The sequence below is a fragment of the Pan paniscus genome, chromosome 5, assembly GCF_029289425.2.
Source record: "Pan paniscus chromosome 5, NHGRI_mPanPan1-v2.0_pri, whole genome shotgun sequence".
NCBI lineage: Eukaryota > Metazoa > Chordata > Mammalia > Primates > Hominidae > Pan > Pan paniscus.
Genome location: NC_073254.2, coordinates 117,742,762 through 117,761,602, shown reverse-complemented (window position 1 = coordinate 117,761,602; position 18,841 = coordinate 117,742,762). Strand labels below are relative to the sequence as shown.

General features: G+C 34.1%; 1 long non-coding RNA gene across 13 annotated transcripts in view; it reads right to left on the bottom strand.

Moving 5' to 3' along the window:
* Window positions 1–18,841, bottom strand: part of LOC100992117 (uncharacterized) — an 843,804-nt gene that overhangs the window by 750,214 nt on the left and 74,749 nt on the right. For all 13 annotated transcript variants that reach the window (XR_010112484.1, XR_010112483.1, XR_010112490.1 and 10 more), the window contains one exon: window positions 2,503–2,584. This is a non-coding gene — a long non-coding RNA (uncharacterized LOC100992117). The remainder of the gene's footprint in view (window positions 1–2,502; window positions 2,585–18,841) is intronic.

The window sequence follows — 18,841 nt, the reverse complement described above, 5'->3', positions numbered from 1 at the left end:
ACTGGGAATGTTATATCTTGCGTTACATCTTACAACAGATAAGAAGGGAGTAATTATTTCAGAGAAGTAGATTTCAATGTAAATACTTGTATCTTCATTTTTGTGTCCCATTCAGTTACATTCTTAGGACTGTCTTCGAGAGAGTATCTAAATATTTTGTGAACCTACACTGCTTAACTTTTCAGGAAATTTTTCTTTGTTGTTAGGTTCCAGCTCATTTGCTTAGTGCAAAATTTTCATATCCTTCTCCATAACTGATTCCTGAACACGTCGACCTGCACTAAGTTTATGTAGGTGATCCTGAGACACAATCAACAACAGGTGCTTTCCTCATCTTGCACATCCCTGAAGAGCACCTGCTGTCTTCAGAAATGATTTAAGTGACCCAGGCTTACAGCATCCCATTGGAACGATTATGGTTCTTATAACTGAAGAAAATTGTATGAAAGCTACATCTTCTCTGTTGGATTCAAATTCACAGAACTGCATAGCAGAGATGCAGAGCTCTAAATAGGATGTCTTATAGGAAAATGCCAAACTGGCTCCAAGTGATGATTCCTTTTCAATTTTTGAAAATGGTAATGTTAACCATTGCATCATTACCTATTATCCTTCTGCTAGATGTTTTATAGAAAAGCTATACTTTGGAAAGTAGTATATTACCTCACAGTCCTACCAGTTTTTTTAACCATAAATGTGCATACACAGCTACTTCACAACTAAATGACACCAAAAAAATTTTAAAAATAACAGCACATATACACTTTTAATTTCCTAACAAGTTTCTTTTACTTTTTTTCTTTGGAAAGTAAATGTGACAGATTAAAAAATATAAGTTGGCCCAGGAACTATCTTTGAGACAGTCATGGGGAATAGTCTGCTATAGATAATGAATCCACAGCCATAATACAGTTAGAGGTTTGGAAACCTTGCCAATAACAAGCTGGTAAGGGCTTGCAGACTAACCTCGACGCATGCAGTTTTCAGGCATATAATAGCTGCATGGTTAGAAGCCACTTCACTGACTCACCTGAACTCTATTCTCCGTTTCCTTTTTATGCCAATCTCACAGCATGTGTTAGAAAATATTTCCCTTTAAAGATACACAAGCTTACTAACTATCCACCTAAAAGTGTACACGGATTTGCATCCAACCACAAACTCCTGCTACAGGATATTATTAAGGTTTTTTTAAAAATGTAAAGCAATAACACAAATTTTCCTCACTGTTAAAGAAAATAAAATTCATTTGAAATGATATTTTTGTATTCTTTCTTGTTATTAAACAGTACAAAAACAAATTAAAAATATGTATTCCTTTACAAGTTTTCATGTGCTAGTCCAGTGGTCAATAAATTTTTTCTGTAAAGGGCCAGATGGTAAAAAATTTAGACTTTGCAAATATCTGTCAAACTATTAAACTCTGCTATTGTGGCAGGAAAGCAACTATAAATAAATGAGCTGTATTCCAATAAAACTTCATTTAAAAAAACAAATGCAGGCAGAATTTGGCCTTTGATTTCTGGGTCATAGTTTGCAGGTTCTAGTGCTGCTATATAGCATGCTTTTATATGACACACTCTATACCTATCAAAATAAACATCTATAACAAGTATAAAGGAAAAATTATTCATTTCCTACTGAAGTATACAAGCAATTCATATTTAAACTAGGGCACTAAATTCCAGAAGGAAAGTAAAAAGTGGTAAGAATTAAATAAACACCATTTTTGGGGGGGGTGTGAGACAGGGTCTTGTTCTGTCTTCCAGGCTGGAGTGCAGTGGCACAATCGCGGCTTACTGCAGTCCCTCTTGGGATCAAGCAGTTCTCCCACTGCAGCCTCCCAAGTAGCTGGGACCACAGGCTCACACCACCACACTTGGATAATTTTTTTTCTTTTTTAAATAGAAACAAGGTCTCCCTGTGTTGCCCAGGTTGGTCTCAAACTCCTGGGCTCAAGCTATCCTCCTGCCTCAGCCTTCCAAAGTGCTGGGGTTACAGACATGAGCCACCACACCTGGCAAATAAATATATTTCTTTCCAGCAGGCCTATTTTAGATCTTTCTATTTACTTTCAAATCTTTTTGTTGAGTGTTTTAAAAATAGTAACTGACGATAAAACCTGAGAGAGGGAAAACTAACACTGCAAAGGCCAGCACTGCTGACAATTGACTTCTTTGCTAGGTGAATTGGCCATTGACTTATCACACAAAAACAGAAATGAATGTTTTCAGTGAAGGCTCTAGAAAGTGTGCTTTTAATGAAAGTTTACTCAATAAAAATAAAATGTACTTCTTCCAAAACTTAAAGTCCAAAGTAAAAGCTTTCTAGAAGAGATTTCTAGAGTGCACAAATATTGGCTTAGCTCCATAAAACCATAGCACTGTCTGTATTTAATTACCAACCCATGAGCATTCTGACAGCCCCAATGCAGTGCTTAGTAAGCATTTTACCCACAGACAGCTTGCAGATGTACAGTAGTGCTAAAATTACAAGACTTACCATGACTTGTTCTGTCAACCAACTTTGGAACTGGAGCTTACTTGTCTCTATAATGAGCTGTCTGATGTTCCATCCATTTTACCTGTAGCAAACAGGAGTAAATGTAACTAACCAAACGTTGGTATATTAGTAAGACACAAATAAAACTATTCTTCATTTGCAAGAAGCTTTCAGCAATGAGAATTTACCATACATAATTTACTCACACTTGCACTTTTATGCAAAATAGCATACATTTAATTTTTTCCTGCATAAATTAAAATTTACCCCAGGCAATATTTCCTCAGAATGTTCTCACAATCTAGAGATCTGACTAATGTATCAGCTAACATCAGTAAAGAGTTAAATGTACCATCATGTGTCATTTGTAAATACACAAAGTAATTTAGTCATTTGAACTTTATTGCAAGATGCGCAAATCCTTTACAAGCTAAGTTTGCATCATCAGATATTAAAGTATTAAGCTATATGACTGAGAATCTTTCACAATATTAAAACACCATAATTGTAAGATATTGCTGTATTTGTTTATACATGTAGAAACTGGGGTGACATAAGATCACATGATTAAATTATTAGCTTTTAGATATCTGCGAAAAGGTTTTTTTACTGATCAGGTTTATTATACATTTCTTTAAAATTCTTTCACTTCTAAAAAGCTAAAACAATACTAGTCAATATGTAGAATGGAAAAAATGTGATATTCAGAAGAATAAAAAGACTTTTACAAAATCTGCACAAAAAGTTTGTATAGAAAAGGAGTAAAAGCCAATAGGGACATATTTTGAAATGAAATAACTTATTTTTTAATGTTTTTACTTACCTTTGAGAATTGCTTATTTTTTATCGTTAACCTTTAGTAAAAACAAGTACAGTGTCTTTAAAAGGAGTTTCAGCTCAAAAATTGTGACTGAGCTGGCCTCTAGGGCTCATAGTAGGTCTCAGTGAAGACCTATTAAAATATGAACTATAGTGTGCATATGTAATTATTTTTTTAGCATTGGTTCCACATAAGAAGCCTAGTAAGTAACATACCACAACCTAAATTTCTGGCAATTAGATTGAGCTTTATTAATAAAATCATATTCTACCAATCTGTGCAATGCTCAAGCAAGTTGTGAATTGAAAACATGGTAAACCAAAGGAAACAAAAAAATTCAGAACACAAATATCCGTTTGTCCTATAAATCTACCAAATGTCCCCTCCTGACCATATTATTGCCATTGTGAATGAATGAAACTGGACTCCATTTCTGCACATATATATGCGTATATATATATATACACACACGCATATATATATGCGTATATATATATACGCATATATATGTGTGTGTTTAAATATATAAAAGTATAATAACAAATAAAAATGTTTTAGAACATTAGAGGAACTGGTAGCTCAGAGGCTAAGATGCCCCAAATCCTCAGTATTTTTGTGTGTATATATATATGTATTTTACATATATAATCACATATATTATATGTATGTACACATTTAGATAACCCAAGCCATAGTTAAAAATTAAGTTTCTTAGTTTTATACCTGGTTTATAATTCCTTCATTCATATTTCTTTATATTCCCTGTATTTTGTTTGTGAAGTTAATCCAAACAGACATAGCATGTGGGGTTTCTTTTATTTATTTTTTTAATTTATTTTATTTTATTTTATTTTTTGAGACTGAGTCTCGCACTGTCGCCCAGACTGGAGTGCAGTGGCGCCATCTCGGCTCACTGCAAGCTCTGCCTCCCGGGTTCACGTCATTCTCCTGGCTCAGCCTCTGAGTAGCTGGGACTACAGGCGCCCGCCACCACACCCGGCTAATTTTTTGTATTTTTAGTAGAGACGGGGTTTCACTGTGTTAGCCAGGATGGTCTCGATCTCTTGACCTCGTGATCTGCCCGCATCGGCCTCCCAAAGTGTTGGGATTACTGGCGTGAGCCACCATGCCCGGCTGCATGTGGGATTTCTTTTCTAATGCCCTTAACCCATATTTGGTGGCAACGTGGCAGTAGGAAAGTGCATGCGGCGGTAAGGGGTTTCTACGCCATCCTCAATAAAATCATTCAGTCATAAATAAACATGAGTGATTTTCCACCATGATACTATCCTAATCACTTAGCAGGCTAGAGGCAGAGTCTCATTGTAGCAAACATTCACACACACAGCCTACATACGAAAGCTTTGCTGCTGGACAGGGGTCTTCTAACCTCTCAAAAAAACATTTGTGTGTGTTTTCTTCATAATAGCAACATCAGTGACATCTTGTCTTCCAATTGTTTATATATTATCTCCTAATCACCTCTCCCAGCTCATAACTCACAGCAAGTTGCTCTAGGACTGGAGGGAAGCTTGAGAACATACAATAGAGAGATCAAAGGATTTAGAACACTAAAATTTATACACACACAAAAAATGTTTTAGAACATCAGAGGAGGTGGCAACCCAATAGTTATTAACTTTCAGGCTTAATAAATTTTTTTCAGATACTTTAAGACAGTCAAAATGAGTAGACCAGTTGTTTGATTGCTTGTATATCTTAATGCAGAATTTAAGTTTTGCTTTTGTTTGGTTCTACTGGATAAACATAGATTTTCAAGACTGTAAGGTTGACATGAGGCTTAGTGATGTTTTCATCCAACACCTTCATTGTGAAGATGGACAAACAGACCTAGACAAGGTCTAAGCCCTGCAGCCATTTTAGCAAAGTACGCACAGCAGGTCCATGGCAGAAGGCCTCAGTGGGCCACTAGGTTAAATGTCCTTTCTACAAAATGACACAATACTGGCTGAGAAAACAGGTGAAGTCAAACAAATTTTAAGCAAAAATCATCACAGAAATTCTTTAAAAGAAAAGTATTTTGTATTGTCAGGTGCTATAAGCTTAGACCTTAGACTTTGCTAACTACAACCCAAGCTCACTGGACCACTGAGAAAAGTATTCATTTGACATAATAGCTTTTTTAAAAAAATTGATGCAGTGAAGATTGGTTGAAAGTAAAATTTTGAGCAAATTATTGTCAGGGCACCCATACACATATGGCTTTAATGTCTACTTTCTGTGGTGGAAACAGAGTACCTGAAAAGAGACACTTATATTTGCCATACTAAACCTTTCTATTAATCTAGTAGCTGGCATTTCAGTCAGCTTATGTCAGGAAAATTTATGTTCAACATTTCATTTTTCTTGCTGAGATTATTGCGATATTCTAACATTCTCTTGCTTCCAGTATCTCCTACATACAATTTCCCCACACATTGCTGTCACAGCTGTCTTCCTACTCTATAAGTTTGAACTAGTCAATTCTTCCCTTAAAAACTTTCAGTGTTTCCACATTGTCTATATATACATTTAAAAAAAACCGTCATCTTTGGTGACACATTCAAATATCATGAAAATTGCCCATGTGACTCTGGAGTCCAGAATCAAATACTTCCCCATACATACTGAGATCATCCAAACTATTCAGTTACCAAATGTCTCCAATATCTTTGCTTATCCTTTTCCATACAGTCAAATACCTATTGAAGCAATTCTCTTCTTCAATATATAATTGTCACCTTCTCCTTTAAGCACTCTTTGGTTTTGAGCCAGGAGATTCATATCTGTATTCCAATATTAGCTGGTGGTTTGAATTTATTCTCCAGTGTTTAAAACCTTCTTCTTTGAATTATATTGATGCATTTGCATATATTTCACTCAAGTTTAAAATACGTTATGAAAGACTTCCTGCTTCATGTTTATACAGTTAAGCAAACTTTGGCCTCCTATAAGACTTTCATGAGACAGCACAGTAACAAGTTGTTTCAATGAATACTTTTTTTCCCCAATTTTCCGTCTTACTAAAATCTATATCTATCCTGTATCTACCAGGAGTATATAAGGAAAAGGCAGGAGTTTAGAAGGAGTAATTCATAAATAGTTAAGCTGTACTTCCAAAGCACTGCCTAAAGGATTTCCTTATTTCCAGTCTCACATCATTCCAAATCAACACAATGCTATCTGGTTGGTCACTCAAAATTGCAAATCTGATTATTGTTCACGTGTTACCCATCTTTGAATTGTAACTTTAATATAATTTGAATATATGTACATTTTTAGCTATAATATAACATTCTAACTCCAAAACTTTGCATGTGGGAAGTGGCGTCTATCTGGACAGTCTCATCTCATACCCTTCCTCCATGTGCACCTTTGCCTGGTATCCTGAATACCTCAGTGCCTTTAAACATGACATTCTTCTGTCAAGATTGGCTTTGCCCAACTTCTCTTCCTGTCAAATGCCAGACTTTAGCTCCTCTGAGAAGCCACCCCAGTACCTTCAGGAAAGTAATGTGTGTGCCCTCTTCTTATAGCATTGTCTGTTTGATTTATTGTGTTCTCATTGCATTCCCTAATTGATTTATTGTTTTGTAACTGCTTCTATCACTGTCTCCTCTGAAATATTGTAAGCTATTTAATGGTAGGGGTCTTACTCTCATTTTATTGCATATACAGCATAGGGTTTGGCACATGGTGGGAGAGCAAATAAATATTTTTAAGTGGACAAATACAAGAATGAGCACCAGATAGATAAGAAAATCACAAGAAACTTCATTCTTCTTGCCCGGGAGGAGAGACCCAGTGTGATATAGCCTGGTCATCCAAATGTCTTTCTGAATGAATTATAAAACCTTAGTCTACCCTCATGACACCAGCATCTCACCCTGCTGACTAACCATGATGGTGACCTCATGTCAGAACAGTCTGGAATGTTTGGGAACATTCCAGCAGAAGTGAAGTAAACCTGGTTCTTGAAATCATATGCTTTTGCTTGTTAAGTAAAATACTAAATGTCAATATTACCCTTCTAACTGACATTCAGTATTTTACTTAACAAGCAAAAGAGTATAATTTCAAGAACCAGATTTACTTCATGTCTGCTCCTCTAATCACCAAAAATATCTCTTCCATTAATTTATCTCTGTTTCTGATTATAAACCAACAAAGCAAATATTGGTGTTTATAATTTTTCACATAAAAAATTAGAGGCATTCACACAGTCCAAGACAGAATGTTAACATTTTTTTCTCATGCAGCCATGTGAAATTATCATCAAAAGCATTTACAAACTGTTAATGATTGTGTGTCCCTGTGCAAATAGAAATAACATGATTAACCAAAGTCCCTACATATATGATATTGAGAGGTACAACTCAGGTCAAATGAAAAGCAAACATTTGGATAATTTATTTAGAAAAGTTTCTTTTCCCTGGGTTTCATCTGTGTATCATATCCATCTTTGTTTTGCCCCCAATATCGTGTATTTGATAGAGAATCAAAAGCCGGCAGGTATACTGACATTCCACTTCATCATTCAGGGGCTTCTAGTTTTCTAGCTCTATTGTAAGTGTTCAAATTTTAGACTCCTAAAACTTTCCCTAAAGTCTAAAAAAAAAAAAAGTCTACGAAAACGCTTTTTTTTTTTTTTTGAGACAGAGTCTCGCTCTGTAGCCCAGGCTAGAGTGCAGTGGTGCAATCTCAGCTCACTGCGACCTCTGCCTCCCAGGTTCAAGAGATTCTCCTGCCTCAGCCTCCCGAGTAGCTGGGACTACAGGGATGCACCACCACGCCCAGCTAACTTTTTTTGTATTTTTAGTAGAGATGGGGTTTCACCATGTTGGTCAGGCTGGTCTCGAACTCCTGACCTCAAATGATCCACCAACCTCAGCCTCCAAAAGTGTTGTGATTACAGGCATGAGCCACCATGCCCAGCCACTTCCCTTATTTTCTAAGAGACTCAACAAGTAATTTTGGTTGAAAAGTGACTATGTTATATACATATAACATATATAAGTGTGCATATATATATATATATATATATATATATACCAGTTAGAAGGCATTTTCCTTCTCACAATTAGTTTAAAACAAAATTCCTTTATCTTATTCCCCCCAAAAAAGCCGAAAAAGCATAATACTGAAACATAAGACAAAACACACAGAAAAAGGGGAAAAAAAATTAGACTATGCCCAGAGCCTACTTATGCCATGTCCACAATCTGCTGAGGCTTTTTTGAAAAACATGTTTTCTCTTTCAAATAAAGATAAAAAGACAAGCTTTTAGATCATGGGCTATGGGGAGGAAGAGATAATGTCTCTTGTGCTTTGATGTTACAAGTAGCTTATCATTATAGAAGCGTTCTTGTAATGAAATAAAGGTCCTGGTAAACTGAGCCTGGATATTAAATAACCAGCTTCTACACAGAAGCTTTCTGATACTCCTGTTCCTGAAACTGCAGAGCAAACATGTGCATTATGAACAAACTGCAAAGCTTATTTAATGTAGAGACTCTACTTGATAGTTTTTAAAGATATAACTTAACTAAAAAAGGAAAGTATGATTTCCATGTTCCTCAGGGAGCTTTGTTTAGAAATGTTTCTAAAATACCAACTGACAAGAAATTAGGATAAAATTGTCCATTCATCATTAAAAGCAACATATAAAATCGGTTTCAAAGTACTGTGCATTCTCTGTAAACAGAAATCCTAACCTATTGAATAATATTCAAAATGCCAATGTGTTGTTACCTTTCGTTGGTTTTAAATTAGAGGTAAATACAGGTGAAGTTTGAAAAAATATGTTAACTGTAGGTTAACAAGTAGCCTTTTAAACTGTGGCATTCTGAGCAAAATAATTATTTAAAGAAATTTGCCACATATCCTTTAGAAACATAAAAGTTTTTGGATAAAATTATTTAGGTATATATGGAAAATTCAGACGACCAATAGAAGTATAAATGAGAGATTATAAAATTCATACAAGATGTATACCACCCATAGATTGTCACTGTTTGCCAAATTCCCTTCCAGACCTCTTTATAGACATATATAAATATGGGCATATATGGAAGGGGCCTCGTGATCCGCCCGCCTCCGCGGATAGACAGATGGACATAAACAGTCCTATATTAAAATCATGTCAATATGCACAGTACTATGTGACCTGCTCTTTCTCTCATAAAAAATTCACAAACATCTTTCCAAGTCAATTAAAATATATTTTTAACAGTTAGTACAGCATTTGTACCAAGGCTTGTTTTTCCAATTTCTCTTTTTTATTTTATTTATTTATTTATTTATTTTTGAGACAGAGTCTCGCTCTGTCACCCAGGCTGGAGTGCAGTGGTGCGATCTCGGCTCACTGCAACCTCTGCCTCCCAGGTTCAAGCGATTCTCCTGCCTCAGCTTCCCGAGTAGCTGGGATTATAGGCACGCACCACCACACTCGGCTAATTTTCTATTTTTAATAGAGATGGAGTTTCACCATGTTGGCCAGCTGGTCTTGAACTCCTGACCTCAAGTGATCCATCCACCTCAGCCTCCCAAAGTGCTGGAATTACAAGGATGAGCCACCGCGCCCAGCCTATATTTCCAGTTTCTTGATGATGGACATCTAGGGACAGTAATTCTTTTATAGTTCAATAATAAAATATTATATAGATTGATTTGTAGACCATGTCTTTCCAAAAGGAACTTATAGTGGCTTACAAGAAAAATATAAGTTATAAAAGAAAAATTATTTGATATAAAAAACAGAAAAGAGAAACAAATAAAAGGAAGAAAAAATATAAAACTCTCCTGAGAAGTAGTGTTTTGAATAAATGAGTCCTTAATTCAGGCTTCCAAATTCATCAGTAAAATACCTAAGGCAAAACAGAAAAATTCAAAATGAAAATAAATACTAGAAACAAGAATCAACAGCCACTGCCAAATCTGGATAGAATCTCCATCGACTTAAAACCTAACTGAATTAGATTTAGTAAAACAATGGCTCACAAATATAGCTACAAGTGGCACAAGAAACAGAGGAGATATTCTGACCATAAAGAAAAGAAAACAACATGCTACTTCTTGTGATAGAATACCTCTGCAAAGTCACATAGCAAACTAGTAACAGTGATTGTCTTTAGCTAGGGCAAGTGGAGAATTCTGGCAATGTAGGACGCAGGGGGAATTTACATTTATTACATGTTCTTTTATGGCTTTAATATTTCTATTACAAAATACAAAAATACATTTCCTCAGTAAAAAGTTAATTACAATGTCTAAAACTTTTTCAGCCCAATATGGAATAAGTCCATTTAAAAACTATAAAGTATTATCTTAATTTTAAGTAAAAATATGGTATTTATATATATAAATGAATATATTCATATGTGAGTAAACTCATGATTTATTTTCTTCCATCTCCTTTGAAGATTTTCTTCTGTTTCTAGCATGAACATATTGTTGTATAAGCAGAAAAGCTCATACTTAAAAATAACTTGCAAAGTAATTTAAAAAAACAAGAAAGAGAACACTAAATGTAAAAATTATGATTCAATCACAATTCTTTTCAAAGCAAAATATAAACTCTAATTAATCATTTCACTATTAAAAGAAAAGGAACAAAAGTAAATGAAGTTAATTTGAGAAGTTAGCCAAATAATTTTAAAAGTCAATGGAAAACAAGGGAAAAGAAAGAAAATAGAAAGAGAAATTTTAAAAACACACAACCATTTTTAAAAAATAAAGCTACGCTTTAAAACATTAAAAAATCCCTTAATTATAATCAACAAAAAGTGAAAAGTCAAACAACACTAGAAATTAAAAACATATAAAGAAAGCAAAATCTCTGCTAATAAATCTTTGAACGTATCTCCCCCATTCCCCCTTATCCAGTCCACCCATACTGGTCTCTTTGCTTTTCCTTGCATATGCCAGGCATATACTTGCATTTGCACTTGATTTTCCTCCTACCTAAAATTCTTTCTCTGGACATCAGCAAATTCACTCCTTTAAGTCTTTTTCCAATGTCACCTCCTCAGTGAGACCTTCCTTGACTACCCTATTTAAAATTGCACACATGCATGCACATACACACCTGACACTTTCTATCCCCCTTCCCAGTTTAATTTTTTTTCTTGCTCCTTATGACTATCTAATATAGCCTATGTTTTGGCCGGGCGCGGTGGCTCATGCCTGTAATCCCAGCACTTTGGGAGGCTGAGGCGGGGGGATCACGAGGTCAGGAGATCGAGACTGTCCTGGCTAACACGGTGAAACCTTGTCTCTACTAAAAACACACACACACAAAACAAAAAAAACAAAAAGAAAACAAAAAAAACAAACAAATATAACCTATGTTTTACTTATTTATCTTGTTTATTATCTTTTTCCCTCCCTCAATAAGAATAGGTGTAAGTGAGCAGTGATTTTTCTGTTTTTCTTACTGTACATGGTAGATGCTCAGTAAATATTTGTTGAGTGAATGAATAAAAAAATTTTAAAATCTTGATATAAAATTTATGTTCTGGGCAAATACAAAGTATCCAAATTAAGGGGGGAAACAAAATAGAAAGCTGAATTGGTCAGGAGAAATTAACAAAGCTATAAAATAATTTCATCCCAATTTGGTAAAACTTTCATAGTCCTATGGTTTCACCATTATGTTTCTTCAAAATTTCAGAAAGCAGATAAATCTCTGTCTACACATATCCAAATACGCTGAAATTCGGAAAGAACTATTAACATATATTTGTGTATATTTACATGTGTGTACATATTTTATATATATATGTACGTACACATATACTTTCATGTAAGTATAGTGAAAAGATGATATATTTGATATACAGATTTTTATGTGAGATTTTTAATGGCGAATTTGTAATGTAAACATACTTTCAAACATGTTTTTTTCCTTAACAACATAAAAAACCTTTAGAAGTCACTAAACATTTTTGGAAAATATTAATTTTTCACAACAGTGGTATTCAATACATTAATGTAACATAATAAATTTTAAGATTAACAAATTTTGTTAGCTTTCTATTTTTATCTTTCTATTTTTCTATTAAAATGAAATCTGAAATAAATATTTTTATTAATTTATTAAATGTTTAGTGATTGCCTATAATGAGCTAGAGACAGTGTTTCAGCACAGGCGGTGGAGGCAAGAACAAAGATATAGTCCCATCTCTGAGACCTTAGAATATTTGTAGATGGGAAGACAGAAATTATGCAGATACTGATGAAAGTAACCCACGTAATTACAATTGTGATAGTGTGTCATAGGAGGGGTTAAGTGAGAATATAAACCACTACTGGATTTGGAGGGAAAGTCCTACTGAAGAAGTGACATAATTGAGACCTGAAGAATGCCTAGCAAAGGAGAGTATTCTAGGCAAAGGATTTGTGTACTGAGGACCTTCTGTGCATTACATAAATCTTTCTGTACCTGTCTAGTTCCTTAGGATAAATAACTAGACATTAAATCACCAGATCAATGGAAATAACCATTTGTACACTTTGGGACACATACAATCAAATTCCCCAACACTGCGTTTGCTTTAAGATGTAATCTTACCAATAAAGTATGAAAGTGTCTATTTTACTGTTCTCTCACCAGCACTGGGTATTGCATTTTGACCTTGATTTTTAAATTACATTGCGATATGATAACAATTACAGAAAAATAATAAAATATGTATAAGTATAAATAAATAATTAATGAATTTTCAGATCCCAAATTTCCACCATCTAGAAATTACTACTTTGAACATATATTCAAAACAATACTTCATGTACATATACACATTTAAAAGGTACTGTTGTCTTTGTATTATAGTTGTTTTCCACTCACTATATTATAAGCATTTTCTAGAATAATAACTATGCATCTACATTTTCATATATTGAACAGGGTCCCATTGTTAGACTACAGTAGGTTTAACCTATTCCATATTATTATTTTTCATTTTTATGTTTAAGTGAATATTTAACTGTACATTTTTAAAAACATTTTTATCTTATTTGTGGCTTCTTGGGATTCCTAAATCAGTGGCTTAATGTATTTCAGTAGTTCTTGGAAATTATTAGCCATTGTCGCTTCAAAATGGTTTCTGCACATTTTTTTTTCTCCTCTTGTTCTGGGCCTCAAACATGCTAAATCTTCTTTCCAGGTCCTCTAAGTCCCTTACCATTTTCTAAATTGTCCATATTTTTGTCTCTCTGTATTTTATTCTGGATAATTTCTAATGATCTACCTTCTAATTTCTAATTTCTAATGATATACCAGTTCAGAGTATATCAAACCTACATAATTTGCTGGTAAACCCATTCTTCGAGTTCTCAATATCAACTTGATATTTAGTTATTATAATTCCAATTGGCTCTTTTGCACATTTATCACATCACATTTATAGTTTTCATATTTTACTGAAATTTTTAAACTTAGACATTACCTCCATTAATATAGAATCGATTTTTTTATTTTTAATATCTGTAGTCCCAGTGGTCTGTTTCTAGTGTATTCTGCTTCTGTGGATAGTGGCTGATACTGTCTAGATGTATTGTGTACCATATTGTCCTTGGTTGTTTGCTAAAGACTTGTTTGAAAAATTACTTTTAGAAGTAATTTGAAACCCAGGAAAAGGATATACTACTTCAGAAGGATACTTCATTTCCTTTTGCACAGAAGGGTGGTGCCCACATGAGACCAAGACTTGAGATTTTAGGGACAATTTAGAAGACCATAGAGTACATTTTTTGTTCCCTATTGCAGAGACCAGCCTTTCAGAGATCTGGGCCAGACTAGAATTATTTCTCTTTGACAGGACCAAAATAGCAGTTTACAATTTAGCTGCTTTTCATAGCCAAAGTTTGACAAAGACATACTTCTTTCAGCTCTCACTCATTTCCTGTTTTGGGTCTAGTATTTTCATACTATCTTGTTAACCCCACGATCTATTTAAGAAGATATTTTGCGTTTCATCCAGGATTTTTTTGTTTTTTCAACATTGTCTTTTCTAGGGTGGTTGGTGGTTGGTCTGCGTTACCAATTCATCATTGCAAGAAATAAGTCCCCCTGAACTATTCTAATTTGTTTAAAATTAATTTTATCCACAGTTGTTATTGTTTTATAATATTGTTATTACAAATTATGCCATAATGAAAATTGCTTTAAATATACTTTTTGCTTTTAGTCATTTCCTTAAATTCCTGCAAATGAATTGCTGCATTCATATTCTGTGTATTTTAAGACATGTCATGTATCATTAACTAACCTTCCAGAAAATCTGTTTTGCTACCTTTACTTTTTTCATCAGAAAACAAATTCTCCCCAGTGCTCGTTCCCCACTGAACATACAGACATTCACACCTATAACTGTGTAATGATTTTTCACTTTTGGCAGCTTGATAGGCAGATAAATTTAAATATATTTCTTCTTTTCAAATGTTTATTTATTTGACTTCTAGTGAGACTAAGCATATGGTCATGTTTATTGAACATTTGTAGTTCTTCATTTGTGAATTACTTAATCAAATTTTCTTACTCATAAAGTAGGTAGTCAATAGTCAATTTTATTCCTATTTGTATTACTAAGATTAGTATATATAAATGTAATTATATAAAAAGATAAAAGTAAATGTAGTCAACAAAGAAAACATCGAAATAGCATAAAAACAAAAGGCTTTAAATTACCAGAAGTAAGGTCAGATTTAACTATCCAAAGCAAAAATCAGACTTGTAAGCCTGCTTTAATAAAGTTTTATTCAAACACAACCATGCACATTTATTTGTTCATTATCAGTGGCTGCTTTTCACTACAAAGCCGGAGCTGAGGACCTGACACAGACACTAAACTGTTAACAAAGTTTAAAATATTTATTATCCTGTCCTTTACAGAAAAGATTTGCCAACTCCTGATTTAAAGGCAAGATATTATTTAATAATTATTTTATCAATATACAAAAAATACTATGTCTTATTATGTTTATTATATTTATTAATTCATTTAATAAATCTATGGTATAGGTACTATTGCAGGACTTTTCCTTAGTTCAGCTAAAGGCAGGGTCCTTGTTACACGGCCACAAAAATTTAGGCTCGCAAACAATTTGAATGGTAAGTAAGACAGGGTTTTATTGGGTGAAAAGGAAGAAAAGGGGAAAACAGGGACTCGCCCCAAGGCCAGAGTCCCTGCTAGGGTGCTTCCTGCCTTGCAGTTTGAATCCCAGATTCCACACAGGAAAAGGAGGGGCCAGGCTCCTCCCAGCTGCGAAAGGCATGGACTTCCTGATGCTCCAGCCCAGTGTGCAGGCCAGTTGGAGTTTTTCAGAGGAACCCCTTCCACCTGGCTATCTCACTATAATTAACCTATTTACAGATAAAGTTATTATACAGAGCCAAGGAGGGTAAACCAATCAATCACTCAGCATTCTAGTAGATGGCACAAAGAGATTCAAATTCAGACAATATGGATCAAGGGTCATTGGTCTTAATCTAAAAGTGAATTGCTAGCAACGTTTGTACCAAAACCTGTCACATCCCTCACCATTTTATTAAGAGTAATCTGGATGTTATTTAACATTGCAAATGATATATGAAAGAAATAACCAGCATAAGGAGAAGAACAAAACTACTGTTTGACATGTGAAAACACGAAATAAAATGAGGAAAAATATAGAACTAGTAAGATAAACTAATCATTGAGAAGAAATAGTACTACAAACAAAACCCCATAACTTTCCTCTACTACATCATTAACAAGTAAGAAGATGGCTGGGCATGGTGGCTCACAGTTGTAATTCCAGCACTTTGGGAAGCTGAGGCAGGCAGATCACTTGAGGTCAGGAGTTCAAGTCCAGCCTGACCAACATGGTGAAACCCCGTCTCTACTAAAAATACAAAAATTAGCCAGGTGTGGTGGTGGGCGCCTGTAATCTCATCTACTTGGGAGGCTGAGGCCGGAGAATCGCTTGAACCCAGAAGATGGAGTTTGCAGTGAGCTGAGATCCCGCCACTCTATACTCCAGCCTGGGCAACAGAGTGAAACTCTGTCTCAAAAAAAAAAAAAGAAACCAGATGAAAATGAAAATGAGAAAAGTTTTTTTATAAAAGCCATAAATACATAGGCTGTCTAGGAAAAACCATAAGAAAATCTGTAGTTTCTTTACAAATAAAATTTGAAAGTGAATAAAGAGAATCAGCAAGTTTTGGATTGTGGAAGACTTAATATCACAAAAACAGCTATTTTTTTAAGAAAACATAGAGGTTAAAAATAATTTCAGATCCCAAATAAATAATTTTTATAAATAAATTATTTTTTAACCTGACAAATGAACTTAAATTTTACCTAGATAAATACTCTGGTTTGGAAGCCCACCAAATTTGGTAGGAAAAATGAATGATTCAGAGCACTTGCCCAGTCAGATGGAAGAATGAAACAATGGTTACTAAAGATTTGGTCTCCTGTCAAAGGCTGGACATGTGACAATTTAAAGAACCCAATGCTCTTCATAATGAGCCTGGCATAGAGCAGGAGCTCAACAAATGTGTGCAATGAATTAATAAATGTACATATTCACCTATAACTAATCATTCGATTACAATAAATATATAACATGCATCTACAAAATCTTTACTCAAATCGTGTTGTGCTCTGAAGCCAAACTAGAATTCCAAATGGATGGAGTAGATTTCTGATTAAAATCTAGTTTATAACAAATGCCATAAAGATATTTTAAATAGGTATTTTATCTCTTCTCTAGGAATTGGTAATATACCATATGTGAAATTGCCACTGTAACTTTAAAATTTCTCATTGTGACAAGAAAATACAGAATTCAATAGCACATCATTTTAATATTAATATCATAGAATCAAATATCTTTCCATTTCCTTTAATAATTCCTCCATTAATATTTACATTATGTAGTTGTTTGGTTTTTTTCTTGTAAATTTGTTTAAGTTTTTTATACATGCTGGATCTTAGACCTTTGTTGGATGCATAGTTTGCAAAAATTTTCTCCCATTCTGTATGTTGTCTGTTTACTTTGTTGATAGTTTTTTGGCTGTGCAGAAGCTCTTTAGTTTAATTAGATCCCATTTGTCAATTTTTGCTTTTGTTGCAATTGCTTTTGGCATCTTCTTCATGAAATCTTTGCCCATGCCTATGTCCTAAATGTTATTGCCTAGGTTGTCTTCCAGGGTTTTTACACTTTAGGGTTTTACATTTAAGTCTTTAATCCATCTTGAGTTAATTTTTCCATATGGTGTAAGGAAGGGGTCCAGTTTCAATCTTCTGCATATGGCTAGTCAGTTATCCCAGCACCATTTATTGAATAGGGAATCCTTTCTCCATTGCTTGTTTTTGTCGGATTTGTCGAAGATCAGAAAGTTGTAGGTGTTCAGTCTTATTTCTGGAGCTAAATGATGAAAACACATGGACACATACAGGGGAACAACACACGCTGGACCTTTTGGAGGGTGGAGGTTGGGAGGAGGGAGATGATCAGGAAGAATAACCAAGGAGTACCAGGCTTAATACCTGAGTGATGAAATAATCTGTACAACAAACCCCCATGGCACAAGTTTACCTATGTAACAAACCTGCATTTATACCCCTGAACTTAAAATAAAAGTTAAAAGAAAATAAAAATAAATATTTACATTAGGAACTGTTGCTACCAATTCTTTTGGAGCTCTTCTTTCACATTTGACTCCTCCATGAAATGGGTGAATGTTGAAAATTGTAAATTTTTATCATTTATCTTCTTATTACTTCCTTCACATTGTAGATACATAGCATTGTTGCCAATGTAATTTCTTGGTATTTAGTTATTTGTTTAAAAAAAACATTAATAAGTGCCCAATATGTGCCTGACATTGCATAAAGTAATTTCACAAAAGTTGTTTAATTTGGGCTATTGTTCATTAACTCTTGAGCTCACTTAATCAACTTTTAATGTCAACATTTGTTCATTAAAAACAAAACAATATTCTAGGCCACAGTAAACATCTAAAAACTATACTTGTTTTATAAAATTACTAGATATTTTAACTAATGACTATTATTCATCACTAATTAATGTTAACAATTTCTACTCAACAATTGAATTTAAAATAAGCTACATATTACCTTAGCTCAAATATATTTTAAAATTTCATTGAAAGTACTTGTTTTTAAAAATATATATATGCCTATTGCAGAATTTTATATTACATAGTCTGGGATGTGCACAGTATATATTTATTTTAATATTTCCTCAGAAATCATCCCCCTCCCCAAGTTCCTTTTAAGTTTTGTTACTCTTTTCTGAACTGACTCCAATTTTCTGACATCTTTCCAACACTGAAGTACCCAGAAATGTATGTGATGTTCATGCAGGTACAATCGCTCAGTGGCAGAGTTTATACCATCGCAGTCTGGATCTACAAAACGTCAAGTGAGGATGATGGCTTGGACAAAAGTCCTGCAGTATGTACTACTGGCCTACTCTGACAGATCTAAGTTCCTCTAAAGAGATGAA